The sequence below is a fragment of the Mustela nivalis genome (genome assembly GCF_964662115.1).
Source record: "Mustela nivalis genome assembly, chromosome: 6".
Lineage (NCBI taxonomy): Eukaryota > Metazoa > Chordata > Mammalia > Carnivora > Mustelidae > Mustela > Mustela nivalis.
Window position 1 is genome coordinate 154542845 of NC_139025.1, and position 26241 is coordinate 154569085.

At 58.0% G+C, this 26241-nt stretch overlaps 1 protein-coding gene across 3 annotated transcripts in view; it reads right to left on the bottom strand.

Annotated features, from left to right (window-relative positions):
- The window catches only part of ARNT2 (aryl hydrocarbon receptor nuclear translocator 2), a 140342-nt gene that overhangs the window by 110933 nt on the left and 3168 nt on the right, over positions 1 to 26241 (bottom strand). Inside the window, exon 1 of one of the 3 annotated variants that reach the window (XM_082736729.1) lies at positions 1905 to 1925. The exons of 1 other annotated variant lie outside the window; for it this stretch is intronic. The gene's annotated coding sequence lies outside the window, so the exon portion shown is untranslated. Of the gene's footprint in view, positions 1 to 280; positions 358 to 1904; positions 1926 to 26241 lie in introns of those variants that run through there. One more of the 3 variants, XM_082736733.1, reaches the window with a different exon arrangement.

The window sequence follows — 26241 nt, forward strand, 5'->3', positions numbered from 1 at the left end:
CCCGTCCCCATGTGGCCAGGCTGCCGTCCACCCCTGCAGCACACCTCCTGAGCCCCGGCTACACAGCTCCGTCAGCTTCTTGGACACACCACATTCCCACCCACCTCAGGGCCTTTGCACCTGCTATACCCCGGGGGAGGAAAGCTCTCCTTCCTTCTTCACTGAGCTAACTCCCAACAGTCGTTCAGTTCAGCTCCAACATTATCTTCCCAGGGAAGCCTGTCCCCGGCCAGTCCCTCCCCCATCCAGTTGAGGTCTGGAGCCCTGTGTTTACTCTTACCATCCCTGTGCTTCTCCTGCGAAGCCAGGAAGGTCGCAGCTGTCCAGGTAGAAGATGGCAGGGCCAGAGCGACGGAATCGCAAAGAGGGCATCGAGGAGGAGAGAGATGATGTCAATGCCTCAAAATACTCCCTATGTTACCGTCAACTCCCAGAAAGGGAAGATTCGAAAGAGCCGGATCACCTGATCCTCCTACACCGAGACCAGATGGGGCAAAAAATTTCTGGAGGAGGAAGAACAATATGGTGGGTTGGTGGCGGGTCTACGTCCGCCGTGCCACACGCCTGCCCTGCGGGGACTCTGCAGCCAGGGCCAGGCACGCGCCTTCACACCTCCCTCTGTCCGTCGACTCGGAGAGTCGTGCACCAGCACGGGGCTGGCCCGAGCTCCAGCTTCCCTGTGCGTGACTCTGTTTCTCCACTTGTTCTCCCGCTAACAAGCAGAGTTCATCGGGACCTCTCTTCCTCTCACAGAGGCAGCTGTACGAAACGAGACCCTGTTTCCATTACAAACAGCATTTGAAAGCTCTGAGCAGGCAGCTGTGGCAGAAGCCAGGTACTCGAGAGGAACAGAGCCCCCCCACCCCCCACCCCCCGCCTCGGGTGGAGACACACAGCCGGGCAATCTCCTGGTGAGAGCTGCACACTGGGCTAAGTGACAGGCGTTGTGGGAATGACCGGGAGGATCCGAGAAGGCTTCCTGGAGGTAGCCACAGTGGTGCCTTCCTGGCAAGGAAAACGCGCTGGGAGCAATGAAACAGGACGTAAAGGTGCCCTTTTCCTAAATGAATTCCTTCAATTGCTGCGGATTTTCTGGGCAGACCCACCCTGTCCTGCCCTCGAGGGGTGTGCGCCACCCCCCATCCCCCGGTTCATGCCCAGTCCCTGGACCTTGCTCTGACTCCCATGAGATCTAGAATTATTCCCTGGCCTCACACGCAGCCCTCAGCTGCAGACCTCGGCGCAGGGTCCCAGGCTACAGCCAACAGCAAACGCACAAGCAGAGAGAACACCTCTCTCCTCAGCAGTCTGCTTCCAAATGCAGATGGTCCCCTATCCCCCGGGGAAGCATGGTTCCCCGTGACACACACAGGCAAAAGGACCACCCGCCCATGCGAAGTTGGTGAGGTTTCCGGCTCATTTTAACATCAGTGCAAGCCGAGGGATTGAAAGCTTCGCCATGACACAGAACTCAGAGCTGGCTGACGGTGGAGCATCCCTCCCCAGACCATCTCACATTTCAGATGCAGACATATTGTGCAGGATTCCTCCGACACAGCACAGGCAGCGAAAACACGGGGAAAAGGGAACGGGAGAGCATTCCAGATACAAGGAACATGAGGAAGTGACAGACATTTCGTCCCCCTGTTCTTGCATGGGCATTTCAGTATGAAAAACACCCCTCGATCTTCACATTGGGGAAAAAAAAAATCAATTACATGCAAACTTTCACAATAAACAACATGATGTTTTAATGATAATTCCAACAGAGGAAAAGCCAGAAGGATCTCTCCACGGGTGGGGGGGGAAGGGGGCAGCTCAGCAGAGAAAAACCCTCCCCCCAACAGCCATCTCTCTCAGAAACATTCTTTCCCCCGAAAGCACAGCACACATTACAGCCCTACCTTTTCCGAGGGATTAAACAAAGATCTCTCTTCCTTGTGACCAGCACCTTCTTGGGAGAATCTGTTATCCGTGCAGAAGAAATGTTAGGGACCTCTGGGAGGAAATGAGCTGCATTTGTATTCTGCTCAGAAAATGTCATCACAGATCTGTTTACCTTAACTGTGGACCATGATTCAGCCGTGACAACTGTCTTGCATACTGATCAATTTATTTGCAGCAAAATTTCTAACATTAACTGCTTAGGTTCTGAAAAACCGGGGACTTGGGTTTCTTGTGCAACCACAGTATACGTCTGAATTGTCTACGTTATTATTGACACATCTCGGGGGGAGGGGGATTAGAAGGGGTTCGTCCTGAAAGGAGTGCCAGGGAGGGTCCCTTCTGCTTTCGAATGGAAGGCGGGGCACATGATTCCCCAAAGCCCTCCATGGGGTGGGATTTTTATAGCACGATGTACAGAAAGATCATGAGCCCGAGAGTCGGGTGACTGTGAACCTGAGTCCTTGCTACATTTCAACCAGCCCATGTTGTCCGCGAGGCAGCTCCATCCAACAGGCAGGCCCTGGGTCTCTGCAGCACGGACGAGGCGGCAGACGTGTATGAGAAGAGGCCAGGCCCTGCCTCTACCCGCTGGTGCCTCCAGCCTGGACACTGGGCATCCGGCCGTGTCTGAGCCGCTCCCAGCCGACAGGCAGGTTTTAGCATTAAACAACCAGAACCAGTTTCAAGGCAGCCCCCGCCTCAGCTAACGGGGCTGCGGAGGCACAGTCCTGCTGCCTGGGCTGCCCTAGGCATGCGCCGTGCCCTCTGGAACGTGGGTGCTGCGCCAGAGCCCGCTTGGGGGTCCGCTCGGGGGTCCGCTCCTGTACCGCCACTAGAGTCCCCGGCCTCCCTGCCGCCTGACGTCCCAGCGCCCCTGCCCTGAGAGCAGAAAACACAGACTCAGCTAGAGGACAGGGAAGTGGTCATGCTAGGAGGAAGAGAGGCAAGGGGTCACCTTGGGATCATGACTCTGGAGCAAGACACTGAGAGCAAACTCCACCCCAGCCCGCCCCCTCGTGATGGGACCCCCAGCTCCGCCTGTCTCGGGCTGGAATCTAATCTGACGGCCAGAGGCCATCCCAGGAAAGGGGGGTCTCTGCAGCCCGGCGAAGATGGGCCAGAGCACCCGCGGGGAGGCCTGGGGTCTGTCAGTGGACAGGCTGCCCCGAAGGAGGGCTTCCTGGTGACCCTAGCCGAGACCCTGTGGCGACCCACCGGGGCCCAAGTCTTCAGGACGGGAGCGTGGCACAGCAGCACTGATGCCCCAGGAGAAAGGGCCGGGCCTAGGCTGCCGGTGGGAGTCTGCAGGGGGCTCTGACGCGCAGACTGGAAAGCACTAGAAGGACCAGGGGCCGGGGAAGAGCTCAGACGCTGCGTGGAGGAAAGCCTGCAGACCAGACCACGCTCGTCTTCCGGAGGGGCCCTGAGCAGGAGCGATGACCGTGAAAGGGACAAGGGCCGCTTGTGACCCCTGCAGGGGCCTCTGTGTGGCAGCCAGGGCCGCGAGGGGCGGGGCGTCGGCCGTCCAGATACAGTGGGGAGTCGGGCAGAAACCAAATCCGCTAAAATGTCCGGCGTAAAGCAAGGAGCTGACACAGGACGGAATGGCCACCCCGAGAAGAACCACTCCGCTGTGGACTGTCACAACAGCAAGGACTAACGTGCAGGAAAACACTCGTGGCGCAAAATCCTGCACGCGAACAGCCGTCTGCGGGGTCTGCCGGAGCTCCCGCCTCCAACCTTTTCTCCGGCCTGGCCTTCCGTGCCAGCGCCTGGGCCTTGGGAAGGACAGCCCGTGGAACGCCCCGCAGGACGGTGTCCAGCACCCCTTGCCCTGGTGTGCGAGCCGGGACCACTGACCACACCGGTCACTGTCGTGCCTGAGCCCGCAGTCACCACCCTCAGTGCTCCGAACAAGGCATGCCGCGTGTGCTCACCCTGCAAGCCCGAACACTCACTTTCGACCGTCAGTGCGCCCCAGACAAACTAACCCGTGGACGGTGTGCGGGACCCGTGGTGGTTTACAGACGTGCTGCTGCGGGAGTGAAATGCGTGGCCACCCACGGGCGAGCGGTGAAAGCGATATATTACATGTGCAAAACGAGTTATTAAGAACTTTCAAATACTTAAATGCAAAAGGACATTTTTGGTGGAAACAGCAAGAATACTGAGGCAAGCATGTGCTTGCCACCTGTCGATGACCATGCCACCCCCCAGAACCAACAGAGGCAGCGAGCCAGAAGCAGAGACACAGAGCAGGAGGAGAGGGATGATTGCGGCGCGTTGTAACAAGCACGTGTCCCCGCAGGATTGTTTGCTGTTCTGGCCTGCGTGATCATAAAGGACTATTACTGTTACAACGGTTTTTTAAATTTCTGTTTATGTCGCGTGCCTTTCAAGAAAAAGTTCGGGGCGCCTGGGTGTCTCAGTGGGTTAAGCCGCTGCCTTCGGCTCAGGTCATGATCTCAGGGTCCTGGGATCGAGTCCCGCATCGGGCTCTCTGCTCAACGGGAGCCTGCTTCCCTCTCTCTCTCTCTCTCTGCCTGCCTCTCTGCCTACTTGTGATTTCTCTCTGTCAAATAAATAATAAAAAAAAAAAAGAAAAAAAAAAAAAGAAAAAGTTCTACCTGGAAGCTTTCATGTCTTTGTAAGGAGGACCTGACAACCAACTTTTCAGCTTTGCTACCCCAAGAGTACACCCGGGGAGCCTTCGGAACCAGGCACCCCAAGTCGGTCTACAGGAACCCATCATCCTTCCAAACCAAACGCAACCAAGAAAACAAAGGGACTGAGGAAGGGGCGGGAGCGGAGGGAGCGGAGGGAGCGTGAGGGAAGCACAGAGAACAGCCAACACGGCGTCCCACCGCCAGACTCCGCTGCGAACGGACGCGGCTTTGGTCCGATGGACGGGACACTGTGCTGGGAGCACGGGGCAGCCTGGCCATAGACGGAGCTGGACAGACGGCGTCTGAGCGGACGTCAGACTTCTGAGACGCGGTGGCCGGGAAACAGTAACCAAACAGCAGCGACACCTGTCTTGCGAAAATGCCAGATCTTCATGCATCCAGTCCCGACGGCCCTCAGCGGCAGCCGTTCTGCTCTCAGAGCACCTCACTGACCTCCACGCACACCCGGCGTGCGCACGTGCAGCGCCCCTGTGTGTGCACGCACCTGTGCGCGCAGGTCCTCCAGCGTGTGTGCGCACGCAGCCTCTGTGTGCGCGCGGGTCCTCGAGCACGGCCACCAAAGAGAGGGCACCGCCAACAGCTACGCCGGACGTTCATCTCCCACGTGGCAGTTTCTGTAACCTCTAAGTCGTGAAAACGCAGAGTGTGTCACTCCCACAGTCGGGGACAGTGCAGGGGATGTCGCCGAAAGTAAATGAGCAGCCCCGGGACTCTGGGCTCCCTGGCGGCTGTCCAGGGGCTCTGAACACAGAGCTGGGGAGCGGAGCGGTGCCCCGCTGGTGAAATCTGTGAACCCTGGGCCTCCTGCGGCCGATCCCAGAAGAAGGGATGAGGAGGGGAGGGACGGGGAGGAGATGGCAGAGTAGGGGAGGGGAGAGGTAGGAGAGGGCAGGGCTGGGGAGAGGAGGGGGGAAGGACGGGAGAGGGCAGGGCAGGGGAGGGATGGGGATGGGGGTGGGTGGGAGAGGGCAAGGGTTGAGCAAAGAAGGCATGAGAGAGGGAAGGGAAAGGGAGGGAAGGGGAGGGGGGGATGGGAGAGGGCAGGGGAGGGCAGGGGAGGGATGGGAGAGGGGAGGGCAGGGAGCGGGGAAGGGAGGGCAGGGGAGGGGAGGGGAGGGCACGGATGGGAGAGGGCAGGGGAGGGCAGGGGAGGAGAGGGCAGGGGAGGCGTCCCCGCAGGCTCCTGAGCTCCCACAGTAAGGCGGTGGCTCTCAGCGGTCCCTGAGGACAGGGGGAACAGCAGGAGCTCCTCCGGGAGGTTTGGACGGGGAGTGAGGCCCCACAAGAGGAAAGGGGACAAATACGACGTGGGAAACAAAGGTGATGCGCAGCAGATACAGGGAATCGGTTCCGAGAGGCGGGTCACGCCGCCAGCTCACGGGCAGGGACAAAGGGTCCCGGTGGCCACAGGCACACGCGTGTCCCTCCAGGGAGTGACCCTGCGTCTCTCCTCGGCTGCTGCGCACCAGGAGTGACAGGGACGGGAGGCTCTGTCCTCCCCACAGAGAGGGGCCGGCCGTGGCACCGCTCCCTGCGGGGTGAGCCCCCGGCACCCCTGGGTCTGGGTTCCTGTCCAGGCTCATCCGGACAGCGGGACGTCTCGCCCTCACTGAGGCCCAGTTCCCGGGGAGCCCCCAGTCCCCAGGTGTCCTCACACATAGCGAGTTTCCAGTGCTGCCCGGCCACACACACCCCTGCCCTCAGCCAGCCTCCACCCTGCGCTTCCTTGCGAGCTGCGCGTCTGGTGCACCCGTCGTCCCGCCTCCCGGCCCCAGCTCTCGCCTGCGGTTCTCTCCTGCGGGTTACAGAGCCTGGCGGCCTGGGACGTTGGCTCCTTTCGTTTTGGGTTTCACTCTTCGAGCCTCCCTGGGCTCCAGCCTTCTGGCCACAGTAACGCCCTCCGAGAAGAGCTGCTCACGGGCCCGTTCCTGCTTCTGTAGCTTCCGAGCTCAGGGCTGCTGCGTGGAGGCTGGGCTTTTTACACAAAGCTTTTGTGTAAAACCTTTGGCACCTGCGGCCACTGGTCTGGGCGGGAAACGGCCTCTGACTTAGCCCGGTGTAATGTATGCTGTGACCTTCGCTTGAATTCCTCAATGTTTCCTGCTTTTCTCCAAGTTACCAGCACAGTGACAGCTTCTGAGTCACCTGCCATGTGCCTGTCCCGGTACCGAGGGGCTGACACACATCGACTCGTCAGATTCTCACCATCCCCCAGAGGTCAATGAACAAAAGAGGAGGAGGTGCCTCGGACTGCCCCACCTTCCCTCTGACCCCCCACCCCTCCCCACACACCTTGCACTCAGGACTCACGGGAAACTCATGAAACACCTTCCCGAAGCGGAGACATTTTACCTTTCTTCACCCCAGCTCCTGGCTTCACCCCTAACTCCTAGCTCCTCCTGCCGCCTCCTCCTCTCCACCCGTGTCCCCGGTGTCCCTGCCTCCTGGATCCCACCTGCGTCCCGCCCACCCCACCTCAGGTTTTCCCCAGATCCCTCCCTCCATCCGTCCCTTCTGCTCCCCCTGCCTCCCCCTAACCCCGAGCTGCCCCTGGAGTCTCTGATGCCCACCTATGTCCGGCCTCTCCCAGACACAGAAGCACCCGGGAACGGACACACTCCTCAGCCCGGCTCTCTCTCCGACACCCTCTGCCCTGGGTTTGTCCCTCTTGACTCAGCCTCAGGCTCTGGCGGTGCAGGGGCACACACGGCCGCCCACGGCACACCAGCATTGGTGAGGTAAGGGGCGTCCGGAACGGCAGCTTTGCTTCTCGGCCTCCCACAGACTCCCTGCTACGGCGCCCCAGGGCAGGGGGCGCCCGGAGAACCCTAACAAAACCAGATGACCCTCCCCGGTCCTGAAATGCAATTCTTTCTGTAAAAATGCCTTCCTTGAATAGGGGGGAAAATAAACGTGAACACACCCCGTTTGCACAACAAACCGGTTAAGGAAATCACATTTCTTTCCACTGATACAACGTCCTCTCGGAAACCGTCTATGAAACAAAGTGGTTTTCTTGCTGACTGTGTGCCTTGATGAATGTATTCATGCGTCATCTGACAAAGAGATTTTTACGTTCAATTTTAAACAGCAAATTACTCTCTAACTGTGAAATACACAAAATAGTAAAAATGCTTGCGCGCACGGAAGGCTCTGGAAACTCCTTTCTGTTCTTGTGCTCTTCGGCGCTACAGACCAACTGGGCTTTGTCCTCAGTGGCCCGACCTCTGCCCGCGGCCCAGGTCTCCAAGACGGCCATGGGCGGCTCCTGGGGGAGAGACTGCTGAGGCTCCTGGCGCCCCTGGGAAGCCCGGGCTGCAGAGGCCCTCAGGGACCATGAGACTCGCCCTCTGGATGCGGAAGACCAGGGCTCCTGGAGCTCACAGGATGGTCATTCAGTGTCCAGAGGCTCCGGCCCCAGCAGCAGGTCCCCTCGGCCTGGAGCATCTGTGCGGGGGCCAGCGTGCTTCCTGTGAGGGTCAGGGAGTGGCTGCTTCAGGCTTCAGAGGCCACAGGATCTCCGTGGCCACCACGCACTCATGGGGTTCTTGTCCACCAGCAACCACAGATGCCGTGTGCATGAGCGTGCCCGGCTGGGCGCCAGTTTACGAACATCGGAATTAGAATGTCACGTAATTTCCAAATCACGAGAGACCGTTCCTTTATGCCCCCCCAACACCGATCATTTAAGAATGTGAAACTATTTCCCAGTTTGTGGGGCACAGAAAAAAAGGAGCAGGCCAGATGTGGCCGATCGGGCCTGATTTGCCAACCTCTGTCCTCTGCCAAGGAGCCCAGGCATCTGGCCCCGGAAGCAGCCCAGAGGGCTGAGCTCACAGAGCCGGCCGACCGCAGCAGAGCTGCAGGTGCACGGATATTTCATCCCAGCCCGCGCCCTGCAGGAGCTGAGCTGTGGGGAACCCACTCTGCACTCTCACCCTGAGAAAAACCCATTCTTGGATGCTGGGCTCCCAGGAGAGCACGGCCAGGCTCCGCACCGAGCCAGACCCTCCCCCCGGGCTGCAGTCCGTCCCACGGGCCATCTGAAGAGGCTGCCGTGCCAGACCTGTCAGAGGCGAAGGCTCGGGTGCACCGTCGTCCTCGAAGGCTGTCCCGAGAGGGAACACACAGTGACCTCCCAGGAGAGGAAAAGCTTTCCTTGGGCAGCTCTGCCACAGACTGGACTGTCCGGCTGGACCAGACACATGACACCGGTTGATGCTTGCTGTCTTCCGTGGGACTCCCTCAGACTGGGAGTCCTCAAGAGGGTGGGCAGCCAGGCCTGGGGGCAGGGGACAGGTACCAGGAGAGGCTGGCTGGGCCTGGGGAGCGGGGAAGCCACAGCACCAATCCCACTCACTCTAGTGCATGCCTGGGAAGGCTGTGTACGGTGGTGGCATCGAGGCGGAAGGCCTGGGCGGAGGGTGGGGTGGGGGGCAGTGTCCCTAGGACGGTGGCTTTAGTCTTGGGGAGCAGCCCTGAAGTGCTAAGGGAAGGACAGACCTAATGGCTTGGGGGTGGGGGGGAAGGAAGAGGCACCTGTAGCCACCTTCTCAGGGTGATGTCTTGTGGGTGTGACCATAAGAGCGGAGGGACCAGGAGAGGCAGGAGGAACTGTGGGGGCACAGGGGGCCTCTGCTTCCTACACCAGAGAGCTGGTCAGGACCCCGGAGGTGAGGAGAAAGGGTGGCCAGGGGCTGGTCATGTTGGACCATGGCCACCCCCGTAGGTTCTGACGCCCCCACCGGTCGAGCTCATTTCCCCTGCTCTCTACCCAGAAAGCTGCGACCGCAGGCCCTGAGCTCCGAGAGACAGTATCTCCCAGGGACACTCACTGCATAAAAGCGAACCCTCCATCTTTCCAACCCACTTCCCGGTGTGAAGATGGTGACAAATCAATCCCGAGGGTTCGGGTCATTCCACGCAGAAACATTACTGCTGGGTGGCTCCAGAGACCGGCGTGGCCATGGGGAGGGGACCTGGAGAGAAAGCTGGGTTTGTCTGCAAAGGGACGCTGGCTTGCAATCGACAGTCGCTCTCTGCTTCCTTTGGGGTCCTCTGCCTTTCTCTTCTGGAAGAGAACAGAGCTCCCTCCTATCAAACCGAAAATGTCTGCCGTGTGCACATGCATCTGGGGTGGGACACGGAGCCCAGGGGAAGGCTCCCCCTCCCTGGGACCCCGGCCCTCCTCCAGTCCCAGCATTAACACGGATCGGACAAGGACACTTCAGCCAGTGAGGTCATTCCTGCGCGGCTATGGTGTCAGGCTGAACACGGGACCGTGGCTGGGACACAGGAGAAGCTCTGGGCTCCTGCCCCGCGCTCCTAGGACACCGGGTGAGTCACAGTCTGACTCTGTCCGTCTGTAAGTCATGCAGCATCCTCATGCCTCATGAGATAATGTCCCAGCAACTGTCAGCAGGTCGAACGCACAGGAGCACTGACGGTGACACTGCTGGACAGCTTCCCTGAGACACTTGGGGTCCACGTGCGGACGTGGATGGAGTGTGTGAGTGCCCAGCCCTGCCTCGTGCCCTCTGGCCCACGAGGAACACCATACGCCATCACCAACACCAACACCGCCATCACCAACACCAACACCACCATCACCAACACGTGCAGCTTTACTGTGTAAACAGCGGTGGTGTGTAAGCCCCCGCACTAGGCCCACGGGTGCACAGAGCACACACGAGGACCCCACCCACCATGTTCACGATGGGCTGGTGGCGATGGCCCTAACAGGAGCCCCAGAGAGGTTAGTGGGTGGCAGGGCCCGGGGTCAACGGGCAGGAAGTAGGAAAGAGACACGCAGACTGTGATGCCCCAGAGGTCAGAGTCAAGAACACAGCGAACTGTCAGGGAGGCAGGTTCTGAGGACTGGCCGAGAACGTTCCAAGACCTGACACGGCCTAAATGTTAAAAAAAAGTGGGGGGCCTTGTAAGTTCCGTGTGTGTCCAAGAGTGCACCAAGCAAGCCCCGGGTGGCAAGCAGGCCGGGTGTCACCACGGGGACTCCTAAGACAAATGGCTCACGCCTTCCTAAGACGGACTCTGTGCCCTCCACTCCATGGCGCACCGTGCCACAGCTCCCACAGTTAACTCCCATCTCCACAGGGAAGCCGGACTCGGTTTCTCCCCCAGACCAGGTGGCGAGCCGCCTCCCACTTGCTCGGCCGGCAGAAGCTCGCTTTCCTTCCATCAGAGGCACAGCACTCCCACGGCCTTCCCGGACGGAATCTGGGCGTCTACTCTGTATCGGGTGCCACACTCAGCATGTCCTCAAGCTCAGAACTGAGAGGGATGGTCCGATACAGAGTCAGCTGTGAACCAGAAAATAATTTTAAAACATGCTGTAGAAGACACGTAGCTGAGGGACAAAGCCACACGTGTCCGTTTCTTAGGGAAGGAGCCCCCTGGCTGGGTCCTGACCAGCCACCCCCGCGGGCTCCCCTCCCTGATGTCACTTTGTTCTCACCTTTTCCTCTCGGGTTTATGACCTTATGGCCCAAACGTGGATTGCCACAGTAACATCCAACGAAACTAAATTTTGCACCGGTGCTGTCAACGGCAGTGTACCTCCCCAACCTCGCTCCAATTTCTGTGTCAAGACCCTGACCCCTGACACGACGGCCCATGGAGGCGGGGTCTCCGAGAGGCCACCGGATTTGGATGAGGGCTTGAGAGTGAGGGCTCCTGCTGGGATTAGTGTCCTTACGAGAAGAGGCAACAACAGAGAGCCTGTCCCCCTGTCCCCACCTGTGCGGACACAGCACATGCCAAGAGGGGGCCCTCGCACCAGGAACCAGACCAGCCCGCACCTCAATCCTGCACTTCCCAGACTCCAAACGGAGGAAATGAGCTTGTGTCACCAGAGCCATCTGGTCTACCGCACTTTGCCATGGCAGCTGGGTTGGCTAACACTGTTGCTCAACGGGACCAAGTTGAAAGTCGATTCCCCTGTAGGAAGCATGCTCCCCTCAACACGGTAATTTAACCTGGTCAAGAGCACTGGAACACCCTTCCCTCTTCACGAACCCCAAGGTAGAATGGTCACGTGACTAATGACCATAACCTTGCATCAACCATGCCTTCCCTTCCCTTAGCCCTGTCCACTCCCACCGAGTGGCCTTGGGGACAGGCACCATAGAGAAGTTGGGGTTTGCTGGGCTGGACAGAAGGTCAAGAGAGACTGAATTCTGGTGGCAGCCGGGGCTCCCTTCTACTCTACAAAGATGATGCCCTAAAGCCAACTGCGCTCTTCTGGCTACGCTCAAAGTAGAAAGTACGGGGACGGCGGTTCTGAGGCCTGGCTGCCCCCAGCAACCCACAGCTACATAAAGAAGCAGCAGAGACCTCAACCATCCTCTCCCCTGGCCACAGGAGGAAGACAGGCGTCACACACTCACATGTCCACCTCTTCTCCTGTATCCAGGCACGGATACACAGAACTCTCTTCTCTCCTAAAAGTCCCGTTCGGAGAAGTACTTAGTTCACTTGAACCTTGTGGATATACTTGGGGACCTGAAATAGGGCCAAGGTCCTGCAGGTCATCCCACAGAAATGTCGCTGAAATGCCCTCGTCACTGAAGAAGGCGGGAAAGAATCATAGCCATCAGGACTCCACGTACACAGGGTCACTTAGGGGCCACGGGAACAGAAGCCTACCACATCTGAGCAAGCCACGGATGGAGGGGCACCTCCGGCTCCCGGCACGGCACTCCTGTGGGGAGCCCTTCGGAGTCACGTGGAGTCCCCGTGCTCCCTTGGTCCTCTCTGTCTTTGCCACGGTCTGTTTTCACTACACTCGGTTTAGGTTTGCGTTTCTTCTGATTTACCTTGCTCGGAACCCGCTGTAGCCCCAGATTCTGAGGCTCAGGGCCGCTCGTTCAGTCCAGAAAATGACCCGCCCCCCGGTGGCCCTGTCTGCGCTGCCGTCTCTGACCGGAGCTCCACAGTGCCCACGAAAGTAGGAGGCCTCACCTCTGTCTCGTGGCCGCGCACCCGTGCGTCCTCACTCTGTCTCTGTGCTAAATGCTCTGCAATTTCTCTCATTCCACTTTCTAATTCATTAATTCTCCATTCATCTGTGTTTAGTAGCTATTAAATCCGTCCATTGACTCCCTGAATTTGTTTATTTTTCAACGCTGTAACTTCCCAACAGCCCACTTGGATTTAACGACAGCTGGCCGGCCGGCTGCCTCCACGGGGCTCCTGAGCACCCCTGGGGGACGAGCGTCTCACGAAGATCCACAACTGACTCAACATCTCAGGCCCCTTCCTGGTGCCTCTGAGCTAGGAAAGGCCCGAAGGGTGGTAAATGACCCCAGGGAAAAGGTGCATCTCGCCCAGGAAAGATGAGATGGGAGGTTCTAAGAGCCGAGCCGGGAGGGACGAGGCAGATTTAATTTGATGAGGAAAAAAATGCAGTAAGATGGGGCCTGTGCTCAAGCATCATGAGAAATTCGTATCAGCTACTAAACAGCAGTTCGCTGTTTTGATATTAATTCTGTTTTTACTGACTTTAACACGGTGACCATGGCTTTCTTGGCCTGCACATGAGCCTGACAGACCACGGGCAATCCTTTAATTTTCAAACCTTTCAGTCCCTTTTTTCAAGCTATAAATAGGAGAATACGGTCGTACAGTCGGGCATCTGTGGTTCTACTCAATTAGAGAATCCTCTTCTTTTAAAAGAGAAGATTAGCCTAAATGCTTCTTTGGAAAGTCACCGTTTTCCAGCTGACGATGACACACCGGACTCCCGCCCGCCCTGTCTCTCCCTTCCTCCCGACACCCCATCGACGACAGTGACAATGGCCCAATCCCAGAGGCCGACCAACGGGCATTTCCTCTGGGAAAAGAAACGAGCGGTCTATTTTCTAAAGAAATCTACGTCTCCCCAACGTGATCAAGGAGTTGGGGTGTGGGGGAGGAGACGGGACCATTCTGAGAAATCTGCATCCAGCTAACAATTTCTAGAAAGAGAGAAGTAAGAGAAAGAATTTAGTTTTTTTTTTTTTAAGTATTCAGCCCTGAGAGTCAGAGACGCTAGTCGAAAGGGCCCATCGACACGCAGAACAGAGGACACAAACCCCCACCCCACAGACCAACCCTTCACTGTACAGATGAGGAAAAGCCCACAGAGAGAACGCGGGGTGCCCGAGGGCGCAGGGGGCCTCCCTGGGCCCACCTAACGCTATCCCTCCCCTCCCGGCACAGCCGGCTCGCTCGCCCAGCGCCCTCCTCCCGCAGCGGCCCGGGAGAGCCAGGGTGACGACCGCGGAAAGGGGGTGCGCCGGGCCTCAGAGCGGCTTCAGCAGCCGCCGGCTGGGAGACGGGGCGACTGAGCCCCGGCCATCAGGCAGACCCCCGGAGACCATGGACCCGAAGCAGGGGTGAGGGGGCGTTGGGCTTGGCTGCCGCTGCCTCTGTGGCCTGCAGGGTGGTCCAGGAGCCCGGAGCACCAGCAGCACCTGGCAGCTGGTTGGACCGCAAAGGTCGCCTGCTGACAGGGGGCCTAGGAGGGGCCAGAGGGGCGGCGCTCCGTTAACCAGCGGAGAAGCTGAAGCAAGCAGAGCCGGGGCAGGGCCTGTGTGGCGGCGCCACCTAGTGGGGGACAGGCCTAACTGCCCCGCCGCGGCAAGGGAGCGTTTCCGCACCGGCACCTTTCGCTCCATGACCCCGAGCAGACGCTGCCCTCCCGCAGACCGGACGTACGTGCTCGAAGGCACAGACCCCGCCGTCCTTTCTAACAGTGCGTCCCAGCATCTAAGCCCCGTGATCGACACTGGACAGACAGGTGACAGACCCGCTGAACAGATGAAGGCAAGTCCTAACTTCTCGCTTGTCCACGAAGTGCACAAACCCGATGGTCGTGGGGCCAGTTAAACAGCTGGAAGGAGAAGGAGGCACCGAGCCGCCATGTGCAAGGCCGAGCTCCAGGCCCAGAGTCGGGCCGGCCCCGTCCTGGTCTGTCCAGGGCATGGGAGAGGCTGGGAGGGACAGTGTGCTTGGGCGATGGCCCCCTCTCCCACCCCCCACCCCCCTGCCAGCGAGGACAGGGAGGAGACAGCATGGCTGGTCTGCACGTGGGGGCCAAACCATGCTGGAAGGCAGCAGGTGGGGAGGACGGGGGAGGAGGACACTCCCAACAGGACAGGAGTGCAGCCGTGTCAGGGAGGGGTGCTGGCTGTGAGCGGCGGGGACAGCAGAGGCAGGGCCCGCGTTCCCAGAGACGAGACAGGCAGGAGGAGCTGCGTGCACGCGAGAGCCCCCCGACAGCCTGGGAGGGCCGCGGGCCATGGGGCTTCCTCACAAGCGCCGCCTTTTTCCGTAAGCACACCTGCTTGTGGGCTCCCCAAGTTCTTCCTGCTTCCCTTCGGAGCCCTGGTCACACTCCATGCCCCCGTGGCACCAACAGGAACAGCAACAGTGAGAACTGGTGCTGCCCCGAACACTAAGACACACAACCCTCCAGTCCTCACCACAAACCATCGAGCGCCCCGTTTCCCATGTCTGGGAGCGGCGGCGCTAAAAGCCACGGGCCGGGTACCCCAAGCCCGCTTCCAGTGCAAGGGGGTATCTGGTTCCCCTCCGAACCTGGAGCACATGGAACAGACCCCATGGCATGCAATAAAGTAGCTGCCCCATTTTACAGATGGGTAAACAGAGGCCCTCGTCTGCACTGCCTCCTAGCAAACTGCGTTCACGTCACTCCCATGCACTGGGATCTTACACACCTGCCCAGCGAGGTGAGCCACCAGGAACTACTGGGCTGGTCCCAACATCCCCCCAACTGGCTCTTGGGTCTCTGACAAGAGGAGGGGGGGGTGGCATGTGAAAGAAGGGAGGAGGGAGAGGAGGTGGGGGAAGGAGAGAGAGAGAGAGAAGGATGAGGAAGGAATTCTCAGACTTCCGAAAACGCAGCAAGTTCCTTTAGGCAAATTACACCCAAAATTATTCTGGTTTTTAAGTCACGAGGTCTTTACAAAGTCACAGTCAAATACCAACTTGGTTTTAAGTGGGACAAAGAAGGGGCAAATTAACTTCCTTAACGCGGATGCAAACACACACGGAAGCCGGGCTGTGCACCAGCAACGGAGGGCAGGACGAGTCTCACACTCACTGCCGTCTGCAGGAAGATCTGGCTGCTAATTGCAGTGCGTTTCAGGCATTCCACATGAGCAACTTACCTGAAAAGCTTTTCAATTTGTATGTCGGGAAAGTTGGTAATTAAACACTTCAAATCCCTGTTGACTTTGTTACAGACATAATCATTCTTACAGTTAGATGACAATTATTTTATTTGTCAAATGAAGTAGATATTTAGTTTAGGATAGTATTAGCCTTCCAGTATTTTTTAAAACTCCCCTGGGACCCGTACTCACCGAGGAGTCTCTGGAACCTCCCGTGAACGGTGTGCAGAGCCCAGAGATGAGGCTCAGTAAACATACCAGGAGGGTCGTCGGAAGCCGCTCAGCCCTGTCCTCAGCCTTGTCTGCCCGGGACCCTGACTCATCCACCCAGAGACCCCCTTCGGAGCGACAACTGCTAAAAGTAGTCGTGTGACACAAGGTCCCTTTGGTGGCATTTTTGATAAAAAGTTTTAAAAAGCACCACGCCCACGCCACCCTGCGGCAACACCAAACAAAAGGAAACAAAGGGCTACTTCACCAAATAACTGACCTGCCCTAGGCTACAACGTGAAGGCCACCAAAGGACAAGAAAAGACAGAACAAGACCAAAAGAGGCCTCTGAGAAAGGATTCCAGCACTGAGGGGGAGGCCGAGGGCATCGCGACGAGGACCTGGAGTGCAGCGCGCTAAGCGGAGTGCGTCCGACGGACATAGACAGACGCCACATGATCTCACTCACGTGTGGAATACAAGAAATAAAACAAACGAATAAACCACAAAAACAACAAAACCAGATTTCTTAAATACAAGGAACAAAGTGGTGGTTGGGGGGGGGTGACATGAACCAAAGGTTATGAAGAGGTACGAACGCCCAATTTTAGATAAAGCGGCCGCGGTGATGTCAGGTGCGGCGCAGGGAACGAGCGTGAGCCCCGCGTGCACCTGACTGAGGCTAAAGTAACATTGTTACACTGCGCTTCGGTTCCGTTAGAAAACCATACAAAGAGAGAGAGAGACACCACAACTAAATACAATTTGCAACTGTGGCTTAACCCCAGGGCCAGGCTAACGATGTTTCCAGCTCTGAAGAACACTGCTCTGACAACACGGGGAAGGTCCGTGGCCGGACGTCGCTGTCATATTAGCGCCGACGTCTTGATTCGGGTGGCAGACTGTCGCTATGCAAGAGAATGTCCTTACTCCTAGTGATGTGGGGTCACCAAGTGCCACGGTCTTGAGACGAATCTGGTGCAAAAGGGTGCTTTTATGAAAGCACGGGGACAGGACGCGTGGGCAGAGCGAGCTGCCCTGGGAAGGTGAGGCACGACTGATTCTGTGCTTTCAGGTTTGTGGACACAGGGAGTAGAGAGGACATAAGGAATTTCTGCATGCTGAGAGCAGGGTCTGGGGACCTTGGAGGTCTGGCTGTCCTCAAGATAAGGCCACTTTTAGTCCCTCCAGGAACGGGAAGGCAGCTGTGCGTTCCCTGAGGAATGTCATGCCTGTGGGTCTCAGGTGACGGCATAACTCTTCATTGGCTTGTCATCCGGGAGACAGGGACACTGGTTCGGTCATCCACTCAAGAAATATGTATTAAGCACTAATTATGTGCCAGGCTTCGTGCGAGGGACGGGGGACACTGGGGTTTAAAAAAAACAAAAGGTTCCAACTGGAACAGAAAGGAAACTGAACGGAAATGAAACTCTAAGGTTTCTGGCAAATCCCCGCATCACCTGGGTGTTTCGAGCTCCACACGTCCGAGAGCAAACGTGCTCCCCCGCCACTTCCTCCCAAATACCCCCAAATTTCCGGACCTCATCCGCGTCTGCTGTCTTGGGAGGTGGTGCCCTAACCACCCCCCCCACACACACACCCAGGGCGCATCCATCATTGGCTCAGTCGGCTTCACTCCTGACCTACCCCAGCGTCCCCCCGTATCCCCCCATGTCCACGGCGCATGTCCCGGAGCAGGCTGCGCCCATCCCCCACCTGGACTGCCCACGCGGCTTTGCCGCCGGTGTCCTTCACCCAGATGGCAGATGCCGCGGCCGGAGAGAGCTTTCCAGAACACTGCTTGGGTCACATCACACCCTGCTCACGACATTTCGGAAGCCGCCTGTTGCCTCCAAAACAAAGACCCCTTTCTTTCCTACTCCTTATTTTGTGGAGAGCCTCACACATGGGATCGTTTCACAAGCGGCCAACTCCCCGACCACACGGTGAGCTCCGGAGAAGCGAAACAACCGCGCCTGGCTCGGCAGGCCACTGCGAGCGCACGGGTGGCATGCAAATGAGTATTTGTTTAATTAGGTGGCTAGGCAATTGAAATAATTAGTGTCTGGCTCTGGCCAGTGGATGGAGACTCATGACCACCGGGGACCGAGGGGGAGGAGGAGGTAGAGGAGGTACAGGCTTGGCAGAGCCTCGGGGACTCACAGACAGATACGCCGGGCAGGCAGCTGGAGGCCGACGTCAGGGAAAGGCACAGGCTCCGGTCCCAGACGGAGCCCTCTGCCCCAGACGGAGCCCTCTGCCCCAAGCCCACCCCTTCACCATCCTGCTCTGCCCGTCAGAGGAGCCGGCGGGGGTCTGCGTGCCCTCGGCCCCCAGCGCGCTGTCGGCCACTTGCATAAACCTGTCCCGAAAACACCTGCTCTCGAGAGCGGTCCAGAAGCCGCTGGCCACGCACGCAGCCGGCCTGTTGCGCTCAGCATCCCGCCACCCCCCCGGCATGGGACACGGCACCCTCCGGGCGGGGGCGGGGGCACTGGGGGAAGGCTGCCTGAGCCGCGCTGGAAGTTTTCTGGTGCGAAATGCTTTCAAAAGGAGAGAACACAGCTGTGAGCCTTGATCACATTCATTCATTTTATCCTTTGGGGGGCCTGGACTCCATCAAGCATATCAAATTACAGCAAATGACTCCAGACTACGCCTCGTCTCAAACTGCTGATGGGACAGAAACATCAACGCTGTTCTAAAAATAATAATAAAAAATTCCTGCCGTTCTGTTATTTCACATTTAAATCAACTTTCTTCATGGATGTCGTGATGATCTGGAGGGGGCCGTCTCATCCTTCCGGCTGCCAGGTTTTCTTACACTGGGCAGTGGTCGCGAGAGCCAGCCCCTTTCTTCTCTGCCGGCCATGCGTCCCACAGACCTTCTGAGTCCCCTTTCCAGTTGCCACGGCCCAGAGGTGACAAGCAGGCCCATCGGCACAGACCAGGGCTTCCCGACCTGGGCACCAGGGCCATCCGGGTCTGGAGAAGTCTTTGTTGTCGGGGAGCTGCCCCTTGCCTGCAAGAGGTTAGGCAGCATCCCCACCCCCGCCAAGGGCACCCCCACCCCAGGGCTGGGCCAACCAGGAAGCCCTCCAGACCCCCGATGCCCCCTGCAGCTCTGCGTCATGTGGACACGCCTCTGTCCCCCCGTGCCAGCCTCCGCGGTGCTCTGCCACACAGCCCAGTCAGAGGCCCCTCCAAGGAGACAGAGTATCATCCGTGTACCATGAATTTAAAAACAATGGAGGTGGGACGCCTGGGGGGCTCCGTCGTTAAGCGACTGCCTTTGGCTCAGGTCATGATGCTGGGTCCTGGGATTGAGTCCCACATCGGGCTCCCAGCTCCACGGGGGGTCTGCTTCTCCCTCTCCGTCTGTCTGCTGCCCCTGCCCCCGCTCGTGCTCTCTCTCCATCACTCTGTCAAATGAATAAATAAAATCTTTTTTAAAAAGTGGGGGCATGAATCAACTTCAGGCCTCCTGGTGCCCGGGAGTCCGGAACTCCGCTCATTAGCTGAGGTCCTACAGAGCGGCCACATCGCTCTCCTGCCTCCCTTCGGTCACTTACCAGCTTCAGTGGCTTTTTCCACACAGCACCCCTGGGGCCCTCCGGGGGGTCCTCCCCGGCTGTACCAAACAAGCCTGTCTTTTGCCTGGGTAGAGAGGGGCCCAGTGCAGGAGGGACCAAATCGAACACACTTTCCCTCAGTCACTAAAACCTCCTGAGCCTGCATCTGAAGCTGGAGTGACGGCCACCAACCGTCTAAGCCATGACGCGCGGGCGAAGGGACAACAGCCCCCACCCTGCTGGGAGCTCTCCTAGCCTGGGCGCCGGCAGCTGGCCAATCTGGTTGGAAACAGGTCCTTCCGTCCAGGTGCGTGTGTGGACACTTGGCAGCGATCGAGGCCTTCTAGGACAGTTACTGGCCCCTTCCACGGGGAGAAGGCGACATGGGAGAGGTGACGTGGCAAGGGGCCCACGTCCTGCTCCCTCACTTACACAGCGGGGGCCCCAGGCAGGTCTCGGAGCTGGGCTGAGCCTCGGGTTTAAGCTCTGCATAAACCAGGTGTTAATGCAAACACAGAAACCCACCGGACAGGTCGACTCTCTCCCAGGACGTTAAGGTAAGGGAGACAAGGAATCGTGTCACGACCTCTTTATCTCTGGGGACAGCTGTGACCCTGTTGTGGGGGACTCAGGCAAACGGAAAAGTGCACCAAATGCCCCCCAACAGGAGAGGCTGAGCGAACGGACACGGGCAGGGCACTGACGCGAAGACCACAGTGACCCAGCCACCAAGACAGGAGGACGACACGACCCAAGGACGCCCGGGCTCTGCACGCGCTGCTCCGGGGGAAAGTCTGCAATGACACACGCAGGGATGCTCGCGGTGGGTGGTGGAACTACCCTCGCTTCTGGACATTTGCCAGCTGTTTCGTTTAGAACGAGCAGGTATACTGCTGGCCTCGGGGGAGGGGCCGCTATGAGGGCGACAGAAGGGGGCCGGTCAGCGGGGGCTAGGGGACCCTGCGGCTCTGCCTGGCCACTCTCCCAGCACGACCAGAGTGAGAGAAGATGCCTCCTCTTTCTGTACAATGCACAAATATGGGAACCACTTTCTTGCGAACATTCTCGCTTGTTTGTGGATTTGCCTGGAAAATGGTCAAGCTGTTGCAGTGTGGAAAGCCTGAGGCTCCTTATCGGCCCAGGGCTCCGGCCTCTGACTGCTGCAACCGTGGCAGCCGCCAGTGGGGGGTTGGTGGAGTGGTCCTTTGAACAGAAATGAAGCTGCCCCTGGCTCTGGCCAGTCCCAAGTGCACCTTATCTGCAGTGGCCGGTCACTATACAAGCCCCATCCGTGGTTCTGCACACAGAAGGCAGGGAGGGGAGGACCCCTTCCAGGAGTACCCCCGTGGGACTCTAATAAGGGACCTAGTGGGGACAGGTCTTCTGCTACCCCCAGCTGGTGGCCAGGTTATGACCAGTCTGACCTCCCCTCCTGGGGAGGATGATAAGATTTGTGCTTCTCCAAGCTTCCTTTATAACGAGATAAAGTCTGGAAGAACTGGTTTGGGGAGAGACTACCCTGGTAGGATTTACAGATCAAAATCAGTTCCCACAAATAAAGACCAGAATCTAAATTAGACGGCTCCGGCCTCCTGTTTCAGAGACCTGCAAATACACTGCCTGCAGCCTTGCTTTCTTGTCTTCAAGACAGGCATGTACAGGCAGCCACATGCAAAGCTGTGACATAATTCCCTGGCACCCATGCACATATGCACCCAGACACCCATGCGTTCATATACCCTCGCATCCACATACACAGGCACCCAGGCATCCATACCAGGCACCCAGGCACCCAGGCACCCAGGCTCCCATGCAGCCACCTTCCTGGATACCCACTACACCAGACGCGACACGACAGGTGCTGGGGCTGCACAGTGAGAAAGGCATCCCCCCCCCGCCCCCGTGGGGCTTCCAGGCCAGCAAGAGACCCAGGTGTCCACCAATGACTACACAATTTACCATCTCATTCCCGGCGAGGCGAAGCGCTCCGGAGGTGAAGTCCACCCACGGGGCCCCGTGCAGGCAGCTTTATCTGGATCGAGGCGTCGGGAAAGGCCCCCCCCCATGTCCCCCAGCTGAGTAAGAATCCAAGCTGAGACCAGAAGAAACGAGTGTTGGACAAGGAAACACTCCTCGGGGCGGGGGGGGGGGCGGTGGCGAGGGCAGGAGAGACAGGTGAACTGGGATGGGTGTCAGCAAAAGCCCTCGGATGCAGAGGTTGGGCCAGAGGCGGGAGACAGTTAGTATTCACTCACAGGAAGCTCTGTGTGCGTCCGCGGCCGCCAGCCTGCCCCGCGCAATGACCGCCCCACAGCCTCTGTCTGGAAGGCCCATGTCTCCATGCACAGCCGTGCGCCGCCGGACCACGCCAGGGCGGGCTCCTGACCGTACAGCCCCCTGCAGACATGACCTTAGGGCAAGAGGAAGAGAGGCAGAAAGGAAGTCCCTAGGCAGGTGAGGGAGAGTCAGCGCAGACCCACAGTGAAGCGGTGAGTGGGGGTGCCGCCGGGGACCAAGGTGCTTCAGCTCCACTGTTCTGTCCTCTGGGGTCTCACTCCCCCCAAGCAAAGCGCTCGGCAGAGCTGGGGAAAGGCTAGTTGACGTCCTTCCCCGTGTGTTCATTTTGCAGCCCAGGTCCCTGGGGCCAGGTGGCCACTGCCTCCCCGACAGCTCCAGCCCCGTGTCCCGGGGGCACCCCAACTTGTGTCCAATGCTGAAGTCTCAAGCACGCCCCCCGGCCCCATGTGTCTCCACCTTCCTGCCGCCTCCCACCACGCAGGCGTCGGGACGGACAGTGGGGACCTCCCCCACGCCTCCTCTTCCTCTCGCCCTCTCCCACCCCCTGCCACAGAGTCCTGACAGCTCTGCCCAAAGACAGAGCTGCTGCGGGTGGCTACATGGGGGGACAGCCCCGCTGCGACGGACGAGGTCGAGCCTGGTGCCCCGGCGCTGTTCCACGCGGCTTGCCAGCCCCAACGTCTATCTTACCTCCTCCTACTTCTCCCCGTCTTCCCTGCCAGCCGGGCCACATCAACAACCTTCAGCTGGAGCCTTGCCTCACGTCCTGCCTTCCAATCTGCTCCCCACACAGCAGCTGGGGACAGCACAGTGACACACAGGGCAGAGCACGTCCCTCCTGGCTCCGGACCCCGTGGCGGCCTTCTACTGCACCTAAAGTCCGACCCACTCCACGGCCTTCCCTCTGAGAGCCGGCCTCCGCCCACGCCTTCCGCTTCCCACACCACTTCACCCCTCCCGGACCACCGGCCACTCTGTGCTATCTGAAAGGCAGACCGGCCTTTCAGACCTCAGGGCCTTTGCAGACGTTCTTCCCTTCGTCCAGAATGCACCTCCTTGCCCGGGTTTCTCTTCATCTCCCAGACCGCAGCGCACAGGTTGCCTCCTCAAGAGACGAATACGGAAGACAGTCTAGTCTCTTCAACACATGGTGCCGGGAAACTGGGCAGCCACGTGCGGAAGAACGAAAATGGGCCCCGCGTACAGCACGCACAAAACTCAACTCAAGATGGAAGAAAGACCTAAACGCGGGACCCGAAACCACACAACTCCTAAAAGGAGAAGTGGGCAGTCATCTTGGACATCGGCCATTGCAACATTTTTCTAGCTACATCTCCTCAGGCAGGGGAAACACGAGCAAAAATGAACTGGTGGGACTTCATCGAGATAAAATGCTTCTGTACAGAGAAGGAAACAGTCAGCAAATCGGAAAGGCAGCCTGCGGAAGGAAGGAAATATTTGCCGATGACACAGCTGATAAAGCGCTAATATCTAAAATGCAGAGAGAACATACACGATTCAACATCAAACAACAAATAATCGGATTTAAAAATGTGCAGAGGACCTGAACAGACACGTCTCCCAAGAAGACACGCCAATGGCCAGCAGACACCCGAGAAGACACCCCACATCCCTCAGCATCGGGGAAAGGCAGGTGGAAACCACAGAGAGGTCCCGCCTCGCCCAGTCAGAAGGGCTCAGATCAGTAACAGCAGGAACCACGAGTGCTGGCGAGGATGCGGGGAAAGGGGACCCTCGTGCACTGTTGCTGTGGTAGCAAGTGAGAGCAGCGGCTCTGGAGAACAACACAGGGCGTCCTCCAAAAAACTGAAAATAGAATTACCCTACGATCCCGCAATTCCACCCCGGACAGTTACCCAAAGAAAACAGAAACGAATTCAAAAGGATACATGTAACTCTGTGTTCTCGGCAGCAGGATCTACAGTAGCCAAGACAAGGAGGCAACACCAGTGTCCGTGGACAGACGCACGGATGAAGCTGTGGCATGTACGCACGCATACACGCAACCGAGCAGGACTCGGCCGAAGAAAAGAATGAGGCCTTGTCACCTGCAAGGACGCAAAAGGACCTAGAGGGCATTCTGCTAAGTGACACAAGTCGGACGGGGAAAGACAAACACTGCACGATTCCACTTACGGGCGAGAGCTAGAAGACCAAACCATGAACCAAAAAACTCACAAACACAGAGGACAAACTGGTGGTCACCAGACGGGAAGGGAGTCAGGGGACAGGCAAAATGCGGGAAGGGGAGTGGGAGGTCCGGGCTTCCGGGTACAGGATGAGTCAGTCCCGGGAATGAAAGGAACAGCATAGGGAATGCAGTCGGCGGGATCCCGGCCGCACTGGGCGGCGACAGGTGGTAGCGGCACTTGGGTTGAGCCCGGCGGAGCGCACCGTGTGCCGCAGAATCATTAGGTGACAGGCCTGGAACTCCCACAATGTTGTGTGTCAACTACACTCGACCACAAAAAAAGAACATCAAATACATTTAATCTCAACCTGGAATATAACCTCGTAAGGCATCTCATTACATCGTCCTCACCTACTCTGTCCATGTATACCTCCTCTGCTTCCAGATGCGTCCGCCCCCGCGGCAGAAGTCAACCCGCCCCCGCGGCAGAAGTCAACCCATCCCCGCAGCCAACAGCGAGCGCTGGCCCCCTGACCCCCAAGGACTACCTTATGGAACCTCTGCTACAATACAGATCAGATACCCAGCGCCTCCCCCGGGCCCCCCGGGGCCCCATGCCCACCTGCTCTCACCTACAAAACGTCTGGGAGCATGGGAGCAGCAACGACTTCCGTGCGAAGCACACAGCTCTGACTGCCCGTGCAAGATAACCAGCGACCCCAGGACACCTCGATGAATGCACCCAACTCTTATAAACCGTGACCGCCTAGGGACCCAGGATAGCATGTCCTTTAGCTTGTTTTGTAGAAACTGTCATATCAGAGCGCTCTGATTCGATACCTGGTGATCGATAGGAAGTTTGCTCTCTGCGGGGCCATCCAAACGGGAAAGCAATACAATCAAACGTTAATAAAGAATTTTAAAAAAGGTTTCCCCTCCAAGGGGCAAGCCTCAAACCTCCTCCATTTCTTCACACTGTTAACAATCTTACAACTAACCCATCTGTGGGATTCTTACGGCTGCGTGTGCCCACGGGCAGCAAGGACCTCAGCGGTCATGGCAGTCCTGGTTTTGCACCGCTGACCACCCACAACCGAGCTCTCAGCACCTGGCACATAGTAGTTGCTCAATAAATACTGGCTGAGGGACAGACCAGCCTCTTTCTCAGACATCACTCCTTTCCCGGGGCAGAAGCCAATGGGCTGTCAGTGCATCGCCAGCTTCATGGTACATGGCTACAAGATCAACCTTAAAAGGATTCTTTACTGAAAAGCAGACCAACACTGTATGTTAATTAATTGAATTTAAATGCATTTTAAAAAAAAGAAGACCACAGTTTTCACATGTGGATGGCCCAGCAGCAAAATGAACTTTTCTCTTAATGCACAGTACTTGACTGATTCTAAACGCACATTTTTAAACCAACCTGAGATGGACGCACCTTACGTAACTGACCGAGAGTCTGGGCTGAACTGCAGAGCTTTCCCTCGGGGGTTCCTACAATAGCAATGTGTCTCGTAACTGATGGGCCCATGAGTTCCGTGAAATGCAATATGTAAAGAAATTGGGCTTCCAGGGTATGCTGGGTTGAGCGCTCCTCCGTCCTGGGGCAGGGGGTTGGGCAGGGCCACAGGGCCCCCCACAAGCTCCACGGGCGTCCCTCGGAGGTCTGAGTCCACCGCATCCCTGGGCGTCCCTCTGGGTCCCCAGGAGCACTGCGAGGACAGCCACCGGAGGACAGCCCGTGCCTTCCCCCGTCTGCCCACAAACCCGAGCCCGGAATGACCCTACGTTCTCCGTAGGACAAGCTCTCTCCACTCTAAACTCCCGGTTTCAGAAGCCAGTGCCCACAGGGCTCTGGGTGCGTTTCCAGCACCACACAGCACACCTGTCCAGCACGCACTTCATGCTGCTGTTTGTTACAAAGTCAGTTTCCTTGTGCCTCCTGTTAGCCTCGGAACTCTCAGAGGTCCAAGAGCATCCTTCCTCACCTTCACCCTGGCCCAAACCCAGAGCAGTGCTTGGTGCGTCTGAAGTGTTCGATGCCTCTGTTGAACCGACCCAAACGTCCCTCCGCCTATAGCTGTTTGCCCTGAGGACGGCCTTCCCGTACCATACACTCAATTCCAAAGACCAGGAACACGGAGGGAAAAGAAGTCTAGTCATGGATTTCAGGA